The following is a 24,468-nucleotide window of genomic DNA, read 5'->3' on the forward strand; positions in this document are numbered from 1 at the left end:
TCAAAAGAACAGTACTCAATTTATTATGGAAAAACAAAACAAAAAAATACAGGACAGAAAATCAAAGCTTCACATGTCTATAGAGTCCTTGCCCAGCCACATGGCGTGTGTCGTAGCCATGACACATAAGGGCCTGCCTGAATGCCCGTGTGCCTACCTTTCCAGTTGCCAGGGGCGGGGGCGGAGTCAGAATAATATCTGAATCTTTATATTCTCACCTTTATTCAATATTAAAAAGGCGAGGAGCTAGGCACATCAGGTTAGGGAGTAAGGGCGTCGAGTTCTCAAGACTACTTCCTGCTGACCTTGGGGACGTCGCCCGTCTGTGGGGACCTGAGAAAGCTGGGTGCCCCCAGGTCCTGGGGTAGTTGGAGGTTTCCTTGCAGTCCAGGCTGTGTGGAACTCTCTGGAGCCTCTTAGACCTGGGAAGACGTTGGCAGAGCAGAGGGCAAGGTTAAGTTTAGGAAAATAATTTTCTTAGGTCTTGGTGCTTTAGGGGAGGAGGGTCTTAAAATGAGGGAGGGGTTCCCGAGGGAGTCCCAAGGTGAGGGAAGGGAGTCCTGGGACCAGGGAGAGGTTGAATAATATTTATCTGGAGTGAATCTGACCTGTTTGGGTGGGTCCAAATCAGCACCCTGGGAATTCATGAAAATTTTTTGAGTTTGTAAAAAGACAAATTTTAGACACATTAGCATTTCCATTGTTAATGATCTGTAATGAAATTTGCATTGTAGAAATGGCAGTATACTCATTTCAGAATTGACTTGGTTGAAAGCATTAACATTTTTAAAACTGACAAGTATCTTTACCACAATGAAAGGCATCTTAAATTCGAGCATGCAGTTATGATTGCATACTGGTACAGTATGATGTTCAGTACCCTGTCAGAGTTGGATTAATAGCTTATCAGAACCTTATTGATTAGTGTTTATACTATGAATAGCAGCACAATAAGAGACAGAAACATGTTTTACTGTTTTGAATGTCTCAAATCACTTTTTTGTCATCACTTAAGCTTTTTTATCCTCAGACCTTCTTCATAACTTGCATACTCAAACCTTTATACACCTGACACTTTCCTATCTTCTCATAAACCTTAAAACACCTGTTCCTGAAATCTGCTTTGTGATGGTTGGAGCCTTGGCTGCTGCTTTAAGCTGGCAAAGCTACCAGTCATCAAAAGCATCAGAGTTCTTGAGACGGATAAAATTTTACCTGAATTAATGACTAGAGAGCAACAGAGACTTACTAGCTGGCTGCATGGACAGCCACCCCCAGAGTCCTCCATAGTTGTTGAGGGTAGAGGCTTTAAGGACGCCTGCCTTCTGCTGTTAGCAAGGGGTCTGAGCATTAGGAGCTTTAGGAAGACTTGCCTACTGTTGGGCCAAGCAAATGTGGAGAAAGTCGATTCCTCTGTCCTCTTGTCCACGCTCTGAAGAGTCCATTGCAGCATTTGGGGTGAAAGGCAGGATTAGCTCAGGGGAAACACCTGCCACTTATGAAGCAAGTTTCGGGTGGAGTTTCTTCAGTGTCCAGTCTTCTTTGGAGGAGATGGGTGGTGCCAGCAGGTGACCTGTCTCTCTGTTATGCAAGGCTTTTTAATAAAACACGTTAAATGCCACATTCTCTACATCTCTGAGCATTTGGGGGATGTCTGTCTGTTTAGTACATCTCAGTAGACAAAATTTGTCTTTAGTTACTTGCCGTAAGCACATAGGTGGCTAGGTAAGGTTTTATCACAGTAATTAATTAATTTGTACTTAGTGTGGCTACAATAGCATCTGTCTGAAGAACTGGAGTCAAGCTGAGAGGCTGGGGAGGGTTGTTTTACTCAGAGCCCTCCAGTCTGACTGTAACTGGTTTTAACTTAGTAGGTTAGACTTATGCCTGTAAAGGACAAGGAAGTAGAGAAGATCCCCTTCTGTAATAAAAGCTTAACCTTTGTAAACAGCTTACAGGAAGGACTGGGTGGTGTAAATATTTTTCTAATTTGAAATAGACCTTAACTAATAACCTTAAATTTTTATCATCATATAAGAATACATAGCAATTTAGAAATATTTGAGACTTAGCACAGTTATATTGAGTGTGAGCTTACATTCACATATATGAAGTTAACTTCAAACCACATGTACAGAGACATGCAGACACATCAAACATGACTTGTACAGGTAAGAAGAAAGGGAGAACCAGAAAGCACTTTCTGATTTGCACTTTGTAGCAAACAGACAGGACATTCACAGAGACGGAGTAGACTTAAATCTACCTCTCAGTGACAGGAAAGCAGTTCCGCTGCAGACGGAACAGGCAGGTTTTTTGGTTTTGGGTTTTTGGGGTTTTTGTGTGTGAAATATGTGCCCTACCAGGCTCTGGAAAAGCATGCCATTACACAAACAAACCATGAGCAACAGAGCAGGTGAAAGAAGAAATTAGAGACAAATAAAGGCAAAAAAGTAAATGAACTATGTCTGGCCGCAGCGCTTGTTGACAGGAGCTGGCTAGACTGTCCCTCTACCTAGGCTGAGGGAAGGAAGTAGTCCAGAGAGTGGGCAGACCTATGCCTAGGCCACATGGTCGCTCTCAGTCAAGATGCTAGGGTTCAAAACCCGAGAGACTCCTTGCGAGTCTGAGAAGCGAATTCACCTATCAGTATGGACCGTGCTAGGGTACAAACCCCGAAAACCTCATTCGTGGGGAAAAAAATGAAAACTCCCAGAGTGTCCTGAGCAGAAGCTGTCTCCGGCCAGGCTACAATGAGCCCCTGGCTTCTGCACAGAGAAGAAACCGAGTAGCACAGCTGGATAGAAAAGAGGAACCCACCCTATCCCAGGCTGAATGGCTTGGCAGAGATGAGACAAAGAGGAGGGAGAGACTTTTTGCGCAGGAATATAAGATGTCTAACTTCCCAGGCAGACAAAGGTTCCCGCCTCAAGGAAGGACTGGTCATGCTGGGAGGTGGCGGAAAGCGGGAGAGTTTTTAGCAGCGAGGAAGAGAGAAACACACACACGTGAAAACGAGCAAGGCCTCACTTTTAACTGTGGGTCCTGTTTTAGCTTCCATAGCTTGAAGGACATGAGATGGAGAAGAGGAAGAAGAGGAGGAAATGTCCAGCTGAGAGACAGAAGGAGGTCTACACACGCGGTGACTGCTTTCATTTATCTGTCTGCTGGCTCTAATTGGAAAGGTCCCATAAAATAACGGGATCTAAAGAGCTGATAAGTGGCCAATTTGACTTATTATCTAGGGGGTATTTGGGTCATTTCTTAGCACAGAGGTGAGTGAATCTGCGGACCTTCACACGCTGTGTTAGGTGAGGAGGTTTGGGGTTTCTTACAGGCATCTCAGCAGAGTGGGTGGGCTTATATTTCTTGTTGGTTTACTTCCCATGGGTGAGATACAGAGTACCACAGACCATTCATGTGACTCCTCAGTCCAAGAACTAGGGCGAAGGGCTAAAACCAACAGGATTCCTTAGTCTGAGAGAAGGCAGTAATCTGTAACCGCCAGAGGCATGGGGCAGAAAAAGGCAAATGTACTGCCCAGTGAGGGTGGTGTTAGGCCTTGCTCGTGGGAATTCTATCAAAGGCGATAGTCAGCAAGAGAGATCAGCCATGGCCTTGTATGCTGTGCCTGGGGGGGGGTGCCACCCCCGCCTGCTTCCAAAGACGCCAGAAGGGTGCCAGATGATCGAACCTCACTCCCAGGGGTTGAAAGAAATGTTTATGCTGCTTGGGAGACAGGATACCTTACCAAACTGTAGCCGGTGTGTTTTGGGGGAGGGGTGTCTCAGTGGATGGAAAGTGGGCTGTCGATTCAGGATCAGGGTGCCCAAGTGACTCTGGCTGCGTGCCAGCAGGTGGCGGGAGAAATTACAGAGAGAGTCTGAGTTTCATGGCATCAAATGTTGTTGCTTTGCAAAACTCAATAAATCCCATTTGGAATTTACTGGGGAAAGGGAACAAAGGGGGGCAGGTGTTGATCAACCAGGGACAGAGATGGAAGGGGAAGGGAAAGGGGCGAACAGGTGGGAGGGGCTAAAAAGGGAAAGCTTACACATGCGTACAGAGTCCTTACATGACCACTAACATGAGAAGTAGCCAGACAACACAGGGCCCTTAGAGCTGTCTAAGAATCTGCCTGAATGTCAGTGCGTGTACCTTGCCGGTTGCCAGGGGTCTGAGTCAGCATAATGCCTGAGTCCTTATAGCTACAGTAATAAAAATAGCATGGGATCGGCAGAAAAACAGACAGGTGAATCAATGAAATTGAATCAAAGACCTGGACAGGAATCCACACACCTATGAACACCTCATTTTTAACAAAGAAATAAAAATTCTACAACGGAAAAAAGAAAGCATCTTCAACAGTGCTGGCAATACTGGATAACAGCATGCAGAAGAATGCAAAGAGACCAATATCTGCCACCCTGGACTAAACTCAAGTCCAAGTGGATCCCAGACCTCAACATAAATCCAGTTACACTGAACCTGATAGAAGAGAAAATGGGAAGTAGCCTTTAACAGCTTGGCACACCATATAACTTCCTGAATAGAACACCAGTAGTGGATAAACTAGGGGTGGGGCGAAACAGGGACTAGTAACATGGGGGATTGGGTTGGATGTCTTGGGCTCCAGAAGGAAGGGAGAGTAATGAAAGAGATATCTTGATGGGGGCATTTCAGGGTAGGGAGAAGCCTGGTGTGAAGGAAACTCCCAAGATTCACAGGAAGGCACTAGCTAAGAGTCCTACCAAAGGTAGAGACAGTGTCTGAACTAATGAGTGACTACCCTCATTGTCATCAGAGAGCCTTCATCCAGTAACTTATTGAAGCAGATGCCGAGATCCACAGGCAAGCACTGGGCAGAATGTTGGATGTCCTCTTGAACAGAGGGAGGAGGGATTGCATGATCCAGTGGGGAGTCAAGATCATGATGGAGGAACCCACCAGGACAGCTGAAGTGAACTCATGAGAGCCTACCGACTCTGAACCAACATCTAGGGAGCCTGCACAGGACCAACATAGGCCCTCTGCATGTGTGTGACAGTGTTGTAGCTTGGTCTATTTGTGGGGCTCCTTTCACTGGGGTGACCAGGATCCCTGTACAGGACTGGACCTGTCCCTGGCACTTGAGCTGGCAGGAGGAGTGGAGAGAATGAAAACTGTGCACTGGATGTAAAATAAAAGAAAAATATTAATAAAAATCTGGAAAAATATAAATTAGAAAAAGTTTAGAGGTTTTCATTCCTTCATGACTCTATTGTTACATTCTAAACTTATTTTCTCTCAAGTTTGGTTATTTTCCATTTTTAGTTTATCTCTATCCTTCATGTGAAAATTATACATAAAGTGATTTAGAGTATCTAATGGCTCAGCAATTTTTAATAAAAGCTGATTGGATCTCAAGTTCAGGCACTTGAGCTGTATACCCAAGGGAGAGGACAATATTTGTGAAGTATGAGTAATTTGGATTTGAATATATATTTGTTATCCTTTGCAGAGGAATCTTTAAAAGCGTTAATAGCCGTGTCTACTGTACACCCAAGGGAGAGGACAATATTTGTGAAGTATGAGTAATTTGGATTTGAATATATATTTGTTATCCTTTGCAGAGGAATCTTTAAAAGCATTAATAGCCGTGTCTACTGGAATTTTAGTTGTAATATTATGTACAACTCATGGTGTATTATAAAATAGTCTTCAAAATAGATCCTTTTGATAGTGATCTCCTATAGATCACAAGAAATATGCTCAAATAACACCAGTGATACTCAATACTCACACAATAATTTCTGTAGACTCTTTACCAGGAAGTTGTGTAAGAAGATTCCTTCTCATCAAGTCTATGCTTTCCTTTAAATAAGGAGATGCTGGTAGTACAACTGTACCATAAATGAATCCGTCATACCATTACCACCATTACCTTGTGCACATATAATTTCAGTAGGACATAAGACTTAAGTCCCCCATGGGGCACATGCTAACAGATTTCAAATCAGTCTGAGATCTCTAGTTTTGGAAGAAGGAGGTGCTGCAGGGTTTGCCTTGTGTCCCAGGAGAGATTCCTGGATACGGAAACCTGACTTCTGCTGAGTTAAGAGGAAAGCTGGCTAGCAGGGAGGCCATGTTCATTCCACATGACATCAGTGGCCCCTTTCCTGAACATTCCATTGTGTCCTGGAGACCATGGAGTCCTGTGAGGTCACCTGTGTTGTAGCAACACCAACTGCCTTTGGTGAGGCCTTCAGTGCCACTAAGGTTCACAGACGAACATGTTGGCAAGACTGAGGAATCTCCTTAGGAGAGAAAAAAGGAGACAGGAGAGAGACCAGAGAGAGACCGAAGAAACCTGACCTTCAGCCTCAGTTTAAACCATCAAAAAAGAAATAGTTCAAAAGAAAGACCAGTAAGTCCTGGGCAGAAAATGGGGAGCTCCCTGGAGAAGGTTGACTTTAGTGGGAACTTTGGATAATGGGGAAGAAATTGAACTTTGTTGCCTGACAGGGCTCCTGGAAATCAAGTATTTCAGGGTAGTAATTTGTCTCTCCCAGAAGCCAGGAATTGGCAAGGCAAAAGCTGTTCTGCTGGGAGCTCTTGGCTGTCAATCTTACAGGACGGTGAGGGTTGATGGAGGACCAGCATCAAAATGAGACCAGCCTGGGGGAGGGACTAGCGGAGTGTGCCCAGCTGCAGACATGGCATCACTGTACTTCAACGCCAGTGGATAACTTTAAGTACTGTGTGCCTTCTCTGTGTGCCCTGGGTTGTCATTGACATGACTTCATGAGTCTGGTGACCATGTTCTGCTCCTGTAAGGCTCCTCCCCATCTATAGCCATGTGCTTGGAGTGACATGTCTGGATTTGGGGTGTCTCATAAAAGACTTGAGTGCCTGTGAACTATGGTAATTGCCTCCTAGCTTCTAAACCCAGACTTGTGAATTCTACAGGCAAGTTGAATGGAGACTCTGCAGCTGTGAATAAGCCTGAGGAAGTTCTTTCTTTCTTTCTGGGAAGTATGTGCTGAGGGGGCAGGGAAAGCAGCTGACTGAGACATGCAACTTCCTTCAGAGATAGGAGAGGTGAGATCCCCTGGAGGGGCATCTCAAGCCTGGGTCAAAATCACAGGCACAGAAGCTTTCTCAAACATTTTTTAGGGCTCAGAGTGATCTGTATATCTTCTATGCCTTGTCACAATACAAGTTTATTTGTGTTCACCTACCCAAAGGGGTTGCTGGACAGCCATCAACACCCCCAATTCCCCTCACCAAAACGAGGTGAAATAAAAGATGGAGAGTCTGAACAGTCAGCTAGAGCAAGTGACCAAATAAACAAATGAGCTGTAAGATTGCCTCATCTCTGTCACTGAAGGATCACCTCTGACAATAGGTATTCATTGTTTCCAATGCCATGGTGACCAACTTGCTTCGACAATTTCACCCTTAGTTTCTTTGATCTAAGATCTGAGCTTCTAGGTGTCTACACCTTCAGGGTGTTTCTTTGCCCAACACTGTTATCTCTAATTGCTTCCCAGAAGCAGAACCTGAAACCTGGCCAGAGTGAGATGGGGAGAGACTATTACTCTGTTTCCTCCAAATGAAAACCAGAGCCTGTAGCCTGAGTCACATAACTCAGGGATTGACACAGAGGTGTGACTTCCCAGGATGCATTTGGAGAGATCCTGTCAAGTGGCAGCTTCTGTGAGACGTAGGCTGCTGTGAGTTTATGGTGATTGTTTGCCTGGCACGACACTGTATGCTGGGTTCTTAAGTAGCCAATTAGAGAGGCCTGGTCACACATTTCAGTGTGCAGATACAAGGCCTGGAACTGATCCCTGCACATTGTGGTCCTGAGATGACACACCTGCATGCATTTATTTAATATCCCTGGGGTCCATCCTTTCTCTGTTTCTCTCTGTCACACACAGGTGTGTTGTGTATTTGTCATGTGTTTGTGCATTTGCGCATGTGTTTCCCCCTAGACCCTGCAATCAGGGAACGAGGTGCTTCCTGTCTCACAGTTCCAGGTGATTCCTGTGATGAGCATTGGGATCCCCACTTTGAGCATTAAAGTTCTGCCAATGTGTGCACCTTGTTGCCTTGTAGATATGCCCTGAGGAGTTTATAAATCTGTTATGAGTTCCATTCTCCAAAATGTTGAGAGTTCCATCCACAAAAGTCTTCGTGGTGTGATTTTGGGCTCCACTGTGACAGGCACCAGGATTGAGAATCTATATTTTGAAGACAGGAGAAACATCGCAGTTTTTGGTGGGTACACCCCATGAGGAAGACAATAGGGAACTTCTCGTCCAGCTATGTCAGCAGTCTCACCTCTCTTCACATGAACATCCTGCCTCTGCTGGCCTAGGGTCAGGATAGCAAGTTTAATTAGCAAAAGAATTTCCAAGTACATGGGGTGTGGCATTCCATGGGCTCTAGTAGTCTTGAACACAGGCTGAATTCATGCGATTCATGAAAACTTTGTTCACGGAGCTTTTTGCTTCTAGCTCCATGCCCTACCATCATTCAGATCCATCAGCAGAAGTGATCAAGATTAGGTGTAACTAGGTCATGGCAAACCTGCACAGGTTAGAGAATGAGAGCACCAAAGCCTTAGAGAAATTCAATGAGCTCGACATGAAGCCACTCTTCTATTGGTAAGTGCCTGCTCCCCATAGAACTTCTATTCCCCTGGCTCTTCTATCCTCCCTCCAATAGGATTTCTCCCCTACCTCCTGATGTGGCTCCATTATCATGTTCACTTATGGACACTGAGGGCCCCACACACACTGGTAGAGATACTTGAATTTCTGTTGGCATATTCAGAAATAGTTTGATTCTTTCTGGAATTCTCTTTCCCTACTTTTGGCCATCTGAGAGCAGGTGGCATGCTGCATTGGCCTCCTTTCTGTGTCTCTTCTGGGAACCTGAAGACCAGTGGGATTGGTGGGTTATGGAGGCAGGCGTGGCAGGAGGAGCCTGGAAGGGCTTACTATACAGCGTGTTTCCAGCAATCTGCAGTACCGACTCCAGTTAGAGAAGACTCAGGTGCAGTATGTACTGGACAAGCTGAGGCAGGAGACCAAGAGAGCGCTAGGGGAATGGATTCTGCTGCAGTACTACTTGGAAGAGTGATCTGTGAGGACCAAGAACAAGTCATCAGAGATCTCCAGACCCAGGAGCAGCAGGTAGGGACAACCATGGTCAGGGTTAGGTCCAGCATCATTTCCTCACGTAACATTGCTGTCTACCCATCCACCCAAATGAGCTTTCACTTATCACCTTACCTGCCCTCCCACACACGTTCATCCCCCTCACTCTCATGACATCCAACTGCTCATTTCTGTGTCCATGCATCAGTGTTTCTGGGAAGTGAATCTCTTGTAAGAATCAATTGGCAAACAAACCCTGCTGCTCTTCTTGAAGCTGCAGCCCAAGCAGGGAGATGGGTCAATGACATACATATCACATTTCTACATGTCATTGTGATGAAGGAGTGTTATGTACTGACATGAGGGAGGGAGTTCCATGTCCCATGGCTCATTTTCTTTACAGGGTTCATGTGAGATCCCAGTGGGGTCAGGGAGAGCAGCTTGCAAGGAAAGCCTACTATAAATTCTCTTTGTCACCGTGTTGGATGGCAAGTGGCCTTTCTTCCTCCTATTCTTTGCATCCAAAGTCAGTTTTTTTCACCATTCTCAACTCCTGCTTCACACTGACAGAAACCTCAGTGAGAATTTGCCAGAAGTGTTTCCTTGGCAAGTTCTCCCATCATGGAGCTTTCAACATGGTCCTGATGGGTTGACCAGGCATGTGGAAGTGGCTTGTGACAGGCTGAAAGTTTATGTGGGAGATCTGAGGCTTCTAGACAAAAAGTCACTCAACCAGCTCAGCATAGTCTGGCCAAGTAGACCATATTCCCCTATGCAATATTAGTTCTGAGGGATGGAGAGCAGAGTCATTGAATTCTTCTGAAAGAGCTGCTGTACTTAGTCCCAATTTACATGATCATCTAATATGCTATATCCTCAAATTTATATTCCTCTGTCTATGTCTCTCTCGGTCTCTGTCTCACTCTGTGTGTGTGTGTTGGAGTGTGTTTTGGAAGAGAGTGTGGGGGTAAGAGAGGGGTGTACCGTGCGTGTGAATGATGGCTTGAAGAGACCAGTCTCTTTTCTTCCTTCCCAGAAGCTTTGTGTTTTGGTGAGACTGGAGACCATCAAGCTCTTGGGATCCACCTTGTGTGCTTGTACTGTTTGAGAGTGTATTCATACCTGTTCTCAAACCTCTCTTAAGAACACCATCTTCTAATGAACAGGAGCAGCAGAGAGTGGAGGAAAACCTGCAGTCCCAGCAGAATGAGATGGAGCTGGTCATCCAGAAAAAGAACTTAGCACGAAAGCTGCAGCATTTCTTGGCCATCCCCCAGATGAGTTATGAGCTGGACTGGGAGTTGGGAGTTGGATTCAGGTAGATCTCTTCTATCTTGGATCTCTGCCCTTTGTGGGATCTGCCTATAGACAAGAAATAACACTCCCGAGTTGTGCTGATCCAATCAACAAAAACTTCCCTCCAGGAAATAATATGTTTGGTATTCAGGTAGATGTAGAAGTGTGTCCCCCATGCTCCCTTCTGAGTTCTCTGGTATGTTCTGAGAGGACTTTCCTTGAACTCACAGAGCTCTGCCTTCTTCTGCCTTAAATAAAGGTGTCTGTTACAATGCCTGAATAAAATTACATTTTCATTGAGGGACATAAGCTGTGGTGATGAGAGTCCTACTCTTGGTCATCCTTTGATATAACATTGGCTGTCTTCTTTGTTTGACTAAAGTGTTCTATAGATATAGTAAGTTTAGTCATTGCCAGATGAGCCCAGACAGGTGTTTCTGCTGTAGTATTGTGTTCAGAACTTTCACAGGCTGTTGTGTAACAGACTCTTGTAGAGAACCATGGTGTAGATTCCCAGCTTTCATCCTAAGGAAAACAAGGCTGTTTTTCTTAACTAAAAGACCCCGTGAAGAGCCTGTGTTCTCCAGCACACATCTGAGGAAATGTTGCTCCAGCATGATAGGCTCCATTTTGCATATTGCCTGGAATAAAGTTCCTTTGCTGCAAAAGGCATGAGCTACAATGTTGTATTATATCTATCTATAAAATGAGGTGGTCCATGTGTAATTCACCATGAGCATTCTGTATTTCTCCCCTGTGCTGTTGTCCTGTGCTGTTGTCCATGGTTTTCATATGCTATTCCTTTTGTCATACTGTTGTCGCCAGACTCCCGGAGAATGTTCTGTTCTTTCTCAAAGAGCACATAGATACAGTACTCGGATCAACTTGTGACACTTGTTAAAGTCTGACAAAAATTCAAGGGCAAACTACTCTGTGGCCCTTTTTTCTTCGGGATACAATGACTTTTGTCAAAAGATCAATGTTGACTGTCAGGCACAATTGTGATGTCAGAGCTTGACAGTTGCCATGCCAGGACCCCAGTAGGATTGTGCTCTGTCTTCCTTCCTCCTCCAGATCTGAAAAACTGCAGCATAAGCTGGAGCAAGCTTCAGGGCACAATGAGAGCCTCCTGCAGACCCAGATGCTGCAGCAGGGCACTAAATGTCACAGGCGAGTGACCCTCCATTGTTGACATTTCCAGAAACCATGGCATTTGAGGGGTGGATTTTCTTTCTTGACTGTGGTTTCCTATGTGTGAATGGGCCCTGATTTTGTCTAGTCATTGACAGAAAAAAGGCTGCTTTTCGATCTGATTGCCTCTCTTTCTCTCAGAGCACGCTTTCAGGGAACTGAGGAGGCCTAAGGAAGCCACAGACAATCAGAAACCTCAACATTCTCCAATAGAGAAACAAGACCTCCTCAGAAGAAGACATGTCCTTCTTACTGTAAACTCAGCATTGAGGGAAATATGAACCTCCCTGCAGCTGTTTTATCCCTAATCTTAATGATGTGTCTGTTGGCTCACTGTAGAGTAAAAAAAACATCAGAAAGAAGCTCAAGGTACCAAAAATATTGCCAAGAATTACTCAGGACCCAGACATCCACCAGCAAGTGGGCCTCAACAACTTGGAGTGAGGGTGTATATCAAGGTACCAAAAATATTGCCAAGAATTACTCAGGACCCAGACATCCACCAGCAAGTGGGCCTCAACAACTTGGAGTGAGGGTGTGTATCCGCTCATAATTACTCTGAATGTTTGTCACTGAGAACATTTGCCAGCTGATGAGTCCTCAGCCCTTCACATTTGAAGGGAAATCTGTCAAGGGAGACTGTATTGATGTCATGCTGCCATCCAGACATCAAATTCTCATCCTGTCCAGTGCTGAAGCTACTGCATGTCATGTACCTGGGATGCTGAGGTCAATGCTCTACAGAGATGACAACTGTCCCCCGCTGGTTCTCATCATTTGTTCTTCCATTGTGAAATCGACTGCAGATTCTCCTGTCTCACTGCCTTGATGGAAGAGAGCTGTCCTGAGAAAAGATTGAGAGAGGATGTCAGAGTGGCCTTTTATGTATTTGGACAGCAGGTGCTGCCCATTTCCTTCTTTGGTCTAGAGTAGGAACTTAGACATATGGTGATGAAAAGAATAATATAGTGGCCAACATGTTATAGGATCATCCTTGGTGACTGCTTGACCTTCAAAGCCCCAAAGGACCCTGGCTATACTTGTCATGAAAACCTTAGTGCAATCAGTGGCTGCCTTTGTATTATGCGTCCAAAGGTGGCCACAGAGTATAGTCAGTGCAGCTAAATCTGACTGTTGAAAATACTCCTTAGCTTAACTTTCTTGTTTGGGCTTTTGGTTTGAAATTTATTTGATTTAAACTCTGTTTTGCTTGGAAGTTTTGTTATTTTTTGGTCCTATCTTTTGTTCTTGTTTCATATTTGATATTCTGCTAAGACTATATGCTTTGTGTATCAGATGTCCTGTTCAAGCCCCTATTGAGTCAAATGACTATATTTTCATAAATAAGAATTCAAACTCAAGCCGGGCGGTGGTGGCGCACGCCTTTAATCCTAGCACTTGGGAGGCAGAGGCAGGCGGATCTCTGTGAGTTCGAGGCCAGGCTGGACCGACAGCCTCCAAAACAATACAGAGAAACCCTGTCTCGTAAAACCAAAAAAAAAAAAAAATTCAAACTCTTCATTCTTAAACTAGGCTTTTAATCAAGCGTGGTATCACACTCCTGTAACTGCAAAATTCAACAGACAGAGATAGATCTCTGCAGCTCCCCGGTGACTTTGGCTACATTATAAGTTCCCAGACAGACAGAGCTACAAAAGGGGTTGTGTCTCTGTGTGGATGGCATGGCCTAATCCATGAATATCCACTAAATGATTCAAAAAGATCATATACCACACCTGACATCATGTGTTTGCTACTCGAAAGAAATGGAGTCTAAATACACGCATGTTCATGACATGATCATGCATATACTATTTCTAAGAAATATACGTGTGTTTTCTAATGAATCTCAGGAAATGAGAACCTTCATTATGGATGTATAAAAGAAATAAGGAAACCCACAAGTATCTGCTTCTGCTTTCCTTGAAATATAGGACCAGTGATAATGATAACAGGAAAAAACCCTCTAAAGCACATTGAGACATAGAGTCTTTTAAGGTGCTGTCGCCTGGACTTCATATGTCACACAAATCTTTTTTTTTTTCAGATTCGTTTACTTATGTTTGTGTCTACTGGTTATTTGCCTGCAATCTATGTACCACAAGCCTGCAGTTTCCACAGAGACCAGAAGAAGGTAGTGGATAAGGGAACAGGGATGTTTCTGGGGGAATTTTAGAGACAGGTCCATGAGGTAGGCAAGGGAGGTTGTCCTGGGATGCCAGACATTCAAGCAGAGTGTCTCTGGGTTCAGGACCATTCAGTTAGGCCCATCTCTTAGTATAAGGTTGAAGCAGCCATGTCATCTCTCATCTAGATGACAATGCAGGTTACATCCATAGATGAAATGCAGAATTGAGAAGACACTCCTGGGAATGTAGGTTTGCTAAGAAATCCCTGTTGATGCACCAGCTAGGCAGTGTTAATAGGAAGCTGCAGACTAGCATGGGTATGTGGAGCCTGCAGCAGAAGCTACCTGCCTCTGATGGAGAGCATGTCTGTGCAAGACTAGGAAGGGAGGGGCGTGGTTAATGATACTCTTTACTATAGTATTTCTCAGAGGGTAGTGAGGAAGGGTTCATTCCAGATGAGGGCTTTATTCTTGTGAAGTTCCCCTGGAATCGATGTGACTTCTCAGACTGATAGTCTGGAGTTAATGTGTTAAGGAAGTATCCCAGTGGGTTCCAGTCTGTTACTGTCCAAGCAAAGCTTTAAGAGCCCTAAATTCGGAGAGGGAGTGGGTAGACTTCAGCTATTGTCTGTGACTTTGGTCACCTTCTCTTTCTGAACTGACTCTGACAAATAAGTCATACCTGTAGCCAACTGGAAACTAACTGAGACTTCATCACTCGACACTACCAATTACAGCCATGTGACATGGGCCTCCTTGACCATCTTTCCATTTTCTGAAAGAACCTGGGTCTAACCATGCCTTACTTCCACATGGGTCCTCAGCATAGACTTTGGAGACTCTGGAAGATGTATTGCTCACAGAGAAAGGAGGAAGACTTGGATCTGTGCATGTCAGTAGACATACCCGTTTTCTGAATGGACAGAGACACAGAGGACAGAAATATTGACAACAGTGTGACAGTAGAGGTGAGGCAATGTCTTTCCCCCTTTCTACTCTGCTGGCTCTGAAATATTCCACCACCATTCACTGCTTAACTACATTCTGTTTGATTACTGGATATGCTAATAAGTCTGTCTTTATCCTCCTATAATAGGTTCATTCAGATGAAAATTATGGAAGGTTCCTAAAGTGTCAGCAGATAGGAAGGGAACATCCAATAAAGATGGGACACTACACAAGGTGGTGTGTTGACATGCCAATGACCCCATCACCAGGGAAGTAGTGGCAAGAGGACCCAGAGTCTTGGGAAAAAAAGCCTGGGCTTCATAAGACCCTTTCTGAACCAATAATTTAAATAAAAATGAAGAAGAGCCTGCCTTCACAATAGTGAGACAGCTAGCTGACAGAGCAATCTGTGGAAACATGGCCAGGCATGCTCTGTGTGCTCTGAAGTCCTGGTTCTCAGAAGATGATCAGTTATGGACCTGAAAGTCTCTTCTGTTTAGTAGACCAGCCTGAATTTCCCACAGCAGGAAATCCCTTCCTCACCATTCAGCAGACACAAGGCCTTGGAGACAATTGCTTGGCCTCAGAATGTGAAAGCCTTATGTAAAGTCAGGGGAAAAGATCCTAGTGGAAATACAGTCATAAGCATCTTTGACACTTCCTGGAGAGTCTTCATGGGGTCCTGGCTCATTGGAATCTTTGAAGCAGGCTTATTATCCTAGTGAGTCTACCTTGAGGGTCTAGGCCATAGCCAAGGAATCTGCATATCAACAAGTGGTTTTCAACCTTCCTAAAGCTGCAATAGCCCTGTGTAGAAGGCATTCCAGGGAGGGAGAATCTGCCTGTCTGAATAATGGAGGTCAGAGAGACTACGTAGAGTCTGTAATCCCTGAAAACAAAAGTACCAAATGACAAGGGAAAGCAGATGTCTTTTCCCAAGGAACTGCTGGCGTTTTCTTATTGGGAAGCTCCTATAGTCCCACGTTTTTGTGTTTGGGCATAGTCTCAGTCCCATTGCTTCTTGTCCAGGACTAAACTCAAACATCTAGAATTTCCCATAATGATCCTAAGCTTGTTCTTCTGGGCCATCAGCAGAAGAGGAAGCCGGGAGCAGGTCTGGTTCTTAGAGACCTCTGGAGAAGCTCACCTGCAATAAGAAAACCCATGACCTGTGGATGCCAGGCTCCATGCTGGAGTAAAACGAAGAGAAGTAGACCCTGGGTACACACAGAATAAGCAGTGGTTATATGTCAGCTGACTTGAGGTTAGAGGGTACCAGGGAATGGGATGTATCAGGTGGCTCCCAAATCAACGCATCTTTCTCCTAGAAGATTTATGCTCATAATTATCATTTCATTTTAAAGGGAAAAAACTGAGCCACCCAGCTGTTCCTAGATACTTATGCTGAGGACAGGGACATTATTTAAAGAAGGAAAGGATGCCGGGCAGTGGTGGCGCACGCCTTTAATCCCAGCACTCAGGAGGCAGAGGCAGGTGGGTCTCTGTGAGTTCGAGGCCAGGCTGGACCGATAGCCTCCAAAACAATACAGAGAAACCCTGTCTTGTAAAAACCAAAAAAATTTAAAAAATAATAAAGAAGGAAAGGTCTTATTACATGTGACAGATGGAGGTTTGCCTTAGTGCAGAGTTAGAGACTCATTCTATAACTCACTTTTATAAAACCACCCCTTAAGATTGAGAAGCCCATCTGTCAAGACAACATAGTGAATGGGATCACGGCAATAAGGGCCACCTGTTTGAAAGGTTCTGGAGGTGTTTTCAAGAGCTACTCTGCCACATCTGACCAGTCATTCTAGGCCATTGCTCTCAAAGACCAAAACATAGGCTGTCTTAGTGAGGGTTACTATTGCTGTGAAGAGAGCACAGCCACAGGTACATGGAAAACATTTCATTGAGGGCCTTGCTTACAACCTCAGAGATTCAGTCCATTATCACAGTGGTGGGACCTGGACGGCAGGCTGGCAGACTTTGCATTGCAGGATCTGACAGTCCTCCATCTCTCAGACAACAGGAAGTTAACTGACACACACAATGAGGGAAGCTTGAGCAAAAGAGACCTCACAGCCCACCCCAACTATGAAACACCCCCTGCAACATGCCATACCTCCTAATAGTGCCACTCCTTGGGGGGGTGCTTTTTTCTTTCAAACCAAAACCTAGGACAACTGTTGGTTAAAAATGATGAATGACCAAGTCCCTAACCTCAACCACCATTTTCTCTATCTGACCAATTTATTTTTTTACAGGAGAAAATAAAGCTATTTTATTCAACTAGTAATAGCAGAAAACATTTATGTACACACTATATAAGACATCTCTTCAATATGACAATGCTATTATATAAAATGATGCTTTATAACTCTATAGGTATATGCAGTTTTTATCTGTAAGAATTTAAAAGAAAAACACTTTACTAGTTTGTCGAGAACCAACGTCTTCACAACACAATTTCCCCCATCACTCTCATGTAAAAAAAATAAACACAAATTCAAAAAGTCTAGAATCTCATTCAAACTTTCTTTGAAACTAATCATAAGATCACTCATTCATCCTTCTTGGTTTTTTTGTTTGTTTGCTTTGTTTTTTGGTTTGCTTTTTTGAGACAGGGACTCTTGGTGTAACAGTCCTGGCTGTCCTGAAACTCACTCTTTAAAGCAGACTGGCTTTGAACTCACAAAGATCTGTCTGCCTCTGTCTCCTGAGTGCTCCCCAACTCCCCAGAATACTCATTCCTTCTAAAGCAGACTGGCTTGGAACTCACAAAGATCTGTCTGCCTCTGTCTCCTGAGTGCTCCCCGACTCCCCAGAATACTCATTCCTTCTAAAGGTGAGATTTGCTCATTCTTTACATGCGTCATTCAACAAAAGCCAATGAACAAGAGTCTAATATTAAGCTATTTATTAAAAAATCTTTACAAAGTCTATGTATTTGCCTTTATTTATGGTGCTGCAATAACAATGTTTATTTAGTTATAAAGAGTACTTAAAAATCGTCTTGCTTAGTTTTTGTCAACTCCACATGCACTAAAGTGACCTGTGCAGAGGGGACCTCAACTGAAGAATGACCTCCATCAGACTTTCCTGTGGGCATGTCTGTAGAGCATTTATAGCATCAATGACTGGTGTGGAAGGGCCAGCCCACAGTGGAGAGTGCACTTCCTGGGTGAGTTGGCCTGGGCTACATAAGAAAGCAAGTCAAGCAAGCCAAGAAAAGCCAATCAATAGCAGTGTCTTCTGTGTCTCTGCTTCAGTCCTCCTTTGGTCGTCCTTAGGAAGTTTTCCTTGTACACAAAGAAAAAGCCCTCCTGTATCTGTATCTCTACACACACACACTGAGAGAGAGACAAAGACAGAGAGAGACAGAGAGACAGAGACAGAGAGAGACAGAGACAGAGAGAGAGACAGAGAGACAGAGACAGAGACGAGAGACAGAGAGAGAGACAGAGAGAGACAGAGACAGAGAGACAGAGAGAGAGACAGAGACAGAGAGAGACAGAGAGAGACAAAGAGACAGAAAGACAGCGAGAGAGACAGACAGACAGACAGAACAGTCCACTGACTCCACCTCTGTACTACTGTTCAGAGGCTTTCAAAAACTTGGTGAAATCCAGGTATCTCAGTAGTAACTTCATTGCAATATCTTTCGATTAGTTGATTTAAATCTTCATTCAAAAGTGAGTCTCCTTGCAAAAATTTATCCTTTTGGAGTTTGAAGGTTCAACGAAAGGGTTGAATGTCATTGCTGCCATGCTGTAAGCCTCAAAAAGTTCAACTGCAGATCTTCGGCTCAGCTCAGGCTTGAGGGCCTCGACGCCTTCAGACGGTGCCCCAGCGACTAGGTGAGCTGCAAATGTTTGCACAACAGGATGGAAATGTCTTCACAGTGCATGCAGCTCCCACAGCGCGGTGTTCTGGGCGCTAGAGTCCTCTGTCTCCTCCAACTAAGGCAGGACCACCCCACTGCCCTGAGATTTGTTTTTAAGCAACAGATCTGTTCTGGGGAACGTGTGCGTCAATATTCTGGTAGTGGCTAAAAGGCCAATGTTGAATTTGGAAGAACCTGCAGAGCAAGCGTACAAAGGCGCTTGATGAAGGCCAGCGCTCGCTGGCGAGAAACCTGCTTTCTGCGCTGAGCTAGCATGACGTCAGGCAGTGGAGTGCAATCTCAGCGCCATCGTTGGTAGCACCTGAGTGTAATTTAAGCAATGTTTTGTAGAAATGTGTATAGAATTTGACTGGGTCAATATTTAGAACATCACCTTGTCCAGAAAGAATATTAAAAGCAATTTGAACACAGTGAAGACTTTCTTGATAACTCAGGTCACCAGACTCAATGAGGGTATGAAGAACCGCTAATAAATCATCAAAAAACTCCACATTTATAAGATGTGCAGACTTGGCAAGACCCTTTGGAACTGCTGGCAGAAGAGGTGGCCTCTGCGCCTTCTTCAGTATTCTGAAGCAGGTCACAAACACAATATTCAGAGTCTCTGTGCACGTTTTCAGCTTTCTCTCCGTGCTCTCTCAAGCATAAAATGTTTTTAACATCCCTGGTCTAACTTCATAATTTCTGCTCTTTACAAAACCAGAAATTAATTACACCAAGAGAAGCTTGGCCTAATTTATCTTGTTTAAAGAGTTTCTTTACTGCTTCCCAACACTTTTCAGAAACCAACTTTGGCCCCTCGTTCATCAAGGGGACAATCAGGACAATGACGATGCTGTGCAGTTACACCCGGGGCAGGACCACCAGCAGCGCATGCGCTCTCCACAGCCGCCTCGGCCAACCCTTGGTAGGCGTCGAGGACACCGCGTTGCTCTTCTTCGGCTTCCTTGGCTTCCAGACTTCATTTGCTCCAGATTTCCAAGTAAAATTTGTATTGGCTAAGCAGGCCTTCTTCGAGTTCTCTTAACTTCTGGGTTTCTTTATGAATCTTGGAAGATTTTTTTTCCGCTTCAGTTAGGGGCCGCATTTTATATGAGGGAGCGATGTCCTTAAATAGCTCCATCAGTGAAATTATCACGACCTTCCCGACAGTGACAGCCACACCAGGGTCCTGTTCCATCAGCATGGAGAACATCTCTTCCAGTTTTTCGATATTGCCTTCTGGATCTGAGAGTACCGCAGATGCCAAGGCTGCAGAGTTCTTGACATTTTTCATATTTACCAATCAACCCTCATGCTTTTGTTTCTTGATATGAACTGGCTCACCAGAAGAAAGATCTCTTGTGAGAAAAGATGCTTTGTCCCAAATCTTTCAGCAGCTGAATGTCACCGCATCCCTCGTATCTAAAGGAAGGGCTCCGTCTTCCTCCTCCTCTTCCCTCTCTGTCCCTTTAACTGGTCGTTTGCTCTTTGTGTCCTTCAATGGGATGGACGCAGCTTCTTTCACAGCTTGCCTTGGTTTCCTCTGCTCTTTGGTGTTTAAATAGCTTATTTTAGTTTGTTTTCAAGTTTCACTTTACTAGTTTTTATCAACTTGTGAAAGCTTGGGAACTGATTTATATTTCTCCTCACCTTCATGCCTGCAAGGACTGCCACAGACAAGATCCACGGGACAGGGGACAGCACAGCAGCCAGAGGAAGTGACCTACCTGCTCCAAGTGCTACCTTTCTCCAACAGGAAACCTGTATCTGACCAAGTTATGCTTCAAGGAATGGCCTTCACCCCATCCTTTCTAAGGAATCACTGATTTCTCTTGTACATTTTCTTGTTTATTATGTATTTGCGGCGTGTTTTGTGCGTGTGGTACCCATAGACGTCAGATGGTGAAGGGTTCCCTGAGCTGGAGTTTCTGATGGTGGTGAGGTGTTATGTGGGTGCTGAGAGTCACAGTGGCCCATTAGAAGCACAGCCAGTGCTCTTAACTACTGAGTCACGTGTCCAGTCACTTGAACGTACTTTTAACACAAATAAGGACATTTATAATAATACAGGAATAAGGATGTTTGTGATAATGATTTCTAGAGCTATTATGGTTGAAATGAAGAGAGCCAGGTGTTTAATATAGGAAAACTACAGTTCCTCAAGTCCAGGTTTGCCCGAGCAGGATGGGGGAAGTGCGGGCATGGAAGTCAAAAAGCTGTGTCCTTGCTTCCTGTCTGCCCTCCTCTCCAAGCAGCTGCCTCCTCCCACCTCCCAGGCCCTGCAAGCAATCATTGCATCCCTCCCTGTCCCTTGCCCGTTATTAGCCTCGGACTGAGTCAGGCCACGCCTCTCTGTCTGCTCCTCCTGCAAACCAAGCTGTGCTGACCTTCTAGGAGAGCCTCACTTGCAAGTAAGAAGTGTCAGCTCCCGCATGGCTTCCACGAGCTGGACAGCCTCACCCCGAGTGCAAGCCAGAGCTGCTTCTCACCTTGAACACCACTGCCTTCTGCCCCCCAGGCCCTCACTGCCCTTTCACCCACAACTTGGACAAAAGGATGCCCAAGCCACAAGGGATGGTTGAGGGTCTGGTCTTCGGGAACTTGAGAGGTTTTTTAACTCGGAAACCACAGCACCTTTGAGCCTGAGAGCCTTGGCCCGAGCTGCATCACAGCCTCAGTTTCTCAAGATCCCCTTAGGGCCACCACCAGCTGCTGCTAGACAGCGCCATATTGCCCATGCCTGTTTCTTCTTGCTCCAATGCCTCGTCCTGTTCGTCATCTCCCTCTTCCTGCTGCCCTGCCTCCAATGCACCCATGCCCTCAGCACAAATGCAAGCTGGACCTCTTCTGCTCTACCTCCCTGGGAGCACAGAGGACCCTGGCACCCCCCCCCCCCCCCGAGACAGGTGACCTGCCTACTAGACAGCTTCCTGGGACAACACCTTTGCCTTTGCCTGAGAGATAAGCAGCGTCATCCCGCTGCTTTCCATCCAGACCCACAGCTTCATGGCCACAACCAGCAGCCCAGCCGGGTCAGTTCCATGCCGCCCTCGGCTCCAGCCTCCAGGGCATCTGTGCCCCACCTGCTGACTTTAGGCTTCCGGCTGTGAGCGTCTGCAGGGTGCCTGTGTTGGATGCTACCCCAAGACCCCTGATGGCTCCCTGAGCTGCTTGCTGAGCTCTGGCAGCCTCAGCTGCTCCAATATCCCCAGCTTGGACCCTGGCCATCATCTTCAGCATCCTTCTCCATTTGCAAGGACTCAGGCAAGGGGACACCTGAGAGGGGTTAAGAGAGGCTATTCCTAAGAGGATGGTTGTGATGTGGTGAGCACAAAAGTTATGATACGTTTCTTTAGGTCTCACATGAGTGTGAAGCTTCAGTAAAACACAAACATCAAGCCAGCACAAGTGTCTAAGATGCAACATTCCATCTCTTCTTTCTCTTGGAAACCTTAGTTACAGTCCAGATGTGAGAAGTCTTACTTTGCACGTGGTTCCTAATGACTCGCACCAGTGTGAGCCAGGTGGCAGCCACCTCCCTAAATGTAAACTTCCAGATTCAATGTAATACCACGGGCATACTTTGATACTAGTAGTCTTCAGCCTTGTTTGTCCACGTTGTTTTCCTTGTTTTTGCTTTTTTCAGAAAGTTGTATATGTTCAGCGGGATGGGGGAACCCTTGGGATCCAAAGTTTGGTACTGGTCTGTTTGCTATGACAGCCTGAGAGTTATCTTAGTACAGATTCACATACCTGAGTTCTTGTTGCTGCAGTCTCCTTTCTGTCCTTTGGGAAGTCATGAAAAATGAGAACTCAAAAGACAACAGATGACCCACTAAGCAGAGGTTGTCATAGGAGCGGAGGAATCCTCATCGCAGCAGACACACTGACTGTGGATGTAAAATAAAGTGATCTAAACGAGCATGAAGGTGTACCTCCCCCAGATGCTGAGAACTTTTCAACAACCAAACCCAGAAATCACTGAAATGACAGGCAGAGACTTCCAAAGCCTGCTTTGTTAATGATCAGTCACCACACAGAGTGTGCATCTAGACAGATGAACACAATCAACACATCATTTCAAATCCTGGATAAGAAAGTCACCAAGGAAGCAAAGGTTTGAGGAAAATTAAACAAAAGGGGCTAGGGAAAAGGCTCAGTGGGCAGAAATGCTTGCCTCCTGAATGAAAATGGGGACGTGACCCCTGCTAGGTGTGGTTGAGGAGAAGATTTTATTGCAGATATGAGGATGAGGACAGCCAGAGGCAGCTGAGAGGACACACTGGACATGGACAGCAGCCTAGACTGGGCCATGAGGGTGGAGAGAGGAAGGGGAGGCAAGCCGATCAAGAGCCCAGAGAGAGTCAGCCAGGAACCAAGAGGCCAGGAGTGAAAATGCTAAGTTATCTAAAACAGAAGATGGGGAAGGGAAGCCCAGCCCCCAGTCTGGAGATGTTTGGGGTAGAGGTCAGGGGTGAGAAGTACTAGGAGGAACCACAGGTACTGAATGAGACTTGTCCAGGGTTTCCTTGGGATCAGTCATTCCAGCCTTTTGTTGATGATGAGGGGTGATGTAATCTCTTTGTAACTGCTTCTGAGCTGAAATTGTGACATCTTTGTCAGGGGCCCAGGAAGGCTGGGATGCTGGTCAAAGCCAGGAAGGGAGAGAGGGGCCCAGGCGGGAAACATCTGTTTCTCTGGCTGTGCAGGTTCACCTGGGGGGAATCTGGCGTGTGGGTTCTGAAGGAACACCTGAGGCTGCCACATGGCAGCGTTTGCAATCTGTCGTTGATGGGAAATCCACTAGGACAGATACAGACTAGGGACAGAAGGTAGAGTTAAGCAGCTTATGGGAAGATTTCTTTTTTAATTTTGGGTGTACATTTGAAACTTCCAGGGCCATGGTCCTGGCAGTGGTAGGGAACAGAGGGAGTTGCAAGACCAGGGGAAAGAGAGAAATCCCACCCCCACCCCCGAGAATAGGCAAGTGGGGAAACTTAGGTTGTTGATTGACAGGAGTGCTTATCTGGGGTCAGTTTAACAGGCCACTGTTAGAGATGAATCCCAGTCTCACAACTCCCTGAAGCTTACAAGATTTTTTTTAGTTCATAAAAAGAGATAAAAAGTGTTATGTATATTAATTACCATTACCACTGTTTGAAATCTGTACTGAAATCTTCACTGTAGAAAAAAGCAGTAGAATTACGCCTTTGAGTCATAAAAAACTTGGGAATCTAAAAATATTATTCTGAGTTAAAAGCAGGAACACTTTTTCTACATATCCAGAGGGTTGAATACATAGATTCAACAGTGGTGTTTTTAGCACAATTGAGAAGCACTTTTAAGTCTATACTTAGAAGACAACCAGGGGAATTGCAATGTGTGAGCTTGTGACTAGGATAACAGTAGCAGTGCTTTACCTGGGCTAGATCAATCTCCTATCAGAGCTGCATTGATTAATGTTAAAACTCTGAACTTTACAAGTCTTACTATAGCATAGAGATGGAGAGAAACTTGAAACAGTTCTCAGGTTTTACACAACTTGAATCACTTCCTTTGACCTTGACAACTTGCATTTCTTTCTTAGGCCCTCACAAGTTACATAAACTTCAAACCTTTTCTTTTCATCCTGTCACTTACCATGAGACATGGGTGGCTGATTCCCCAGAGCCGTCATTGTGAAGAAAGTTCCTTAAATAAAGGAAATAGCGAAAAGTTACATTGAAACCTGGTTTGTGAGTCTATCTCTTTCACTGTGAAGTCTGTCAGCAAGGTGAACTGTACCTGCCTGCCTTTCTAAGCAGACCTAATAAATGGCTCTGGAAAAGGGAAGCCTGATTTTACATTTGGAATGAACTGAGTGGGTA

The 24,468-nt window shown here is 45.1% G+C and overlaps 1 long non-coding RNA gene and 1 pseudogene across 1 annotated transcript; both read right to left on the reverse strand.

Annotated features, from left to right (window-relative positions):
- LOC121140949 lies at positions 1 to 24,468 on the reverse strand. The gene is made up of 5 exons (XR_005877903.1): positions 24,386 to 24,468; positions 24,242 to 24,292; positions 22,355 to 22,491; positions 12,353 to 12,480; positions 1 to 635 (listed from the first exon to the last, which is right to left on the reverse strand). It is a non-coding gene; the product is annotated as an uncharacterized LOC121140949 (long non-coding RNA).
- LOC121132729 lies at positions 18,306 to 19,933 on the reverse strand (annotated as a pseudogene).

This window comes from Mesocricetus auratus, unplaced genomic scaffold (assembly GCF_017639785.1).
Source record: "Mesocricetus auratus isolate SY011 unplaced genomic scaffold, BCM_Maur_2.0 Super-Scaffold_100006, whole genome shotgun sequence".
NCBI lineage: Eukaryota > Metazoa > Chordata > Mammalia > Rodentia > Cricetidae > Mesocricetus > Mesocricetus auratus.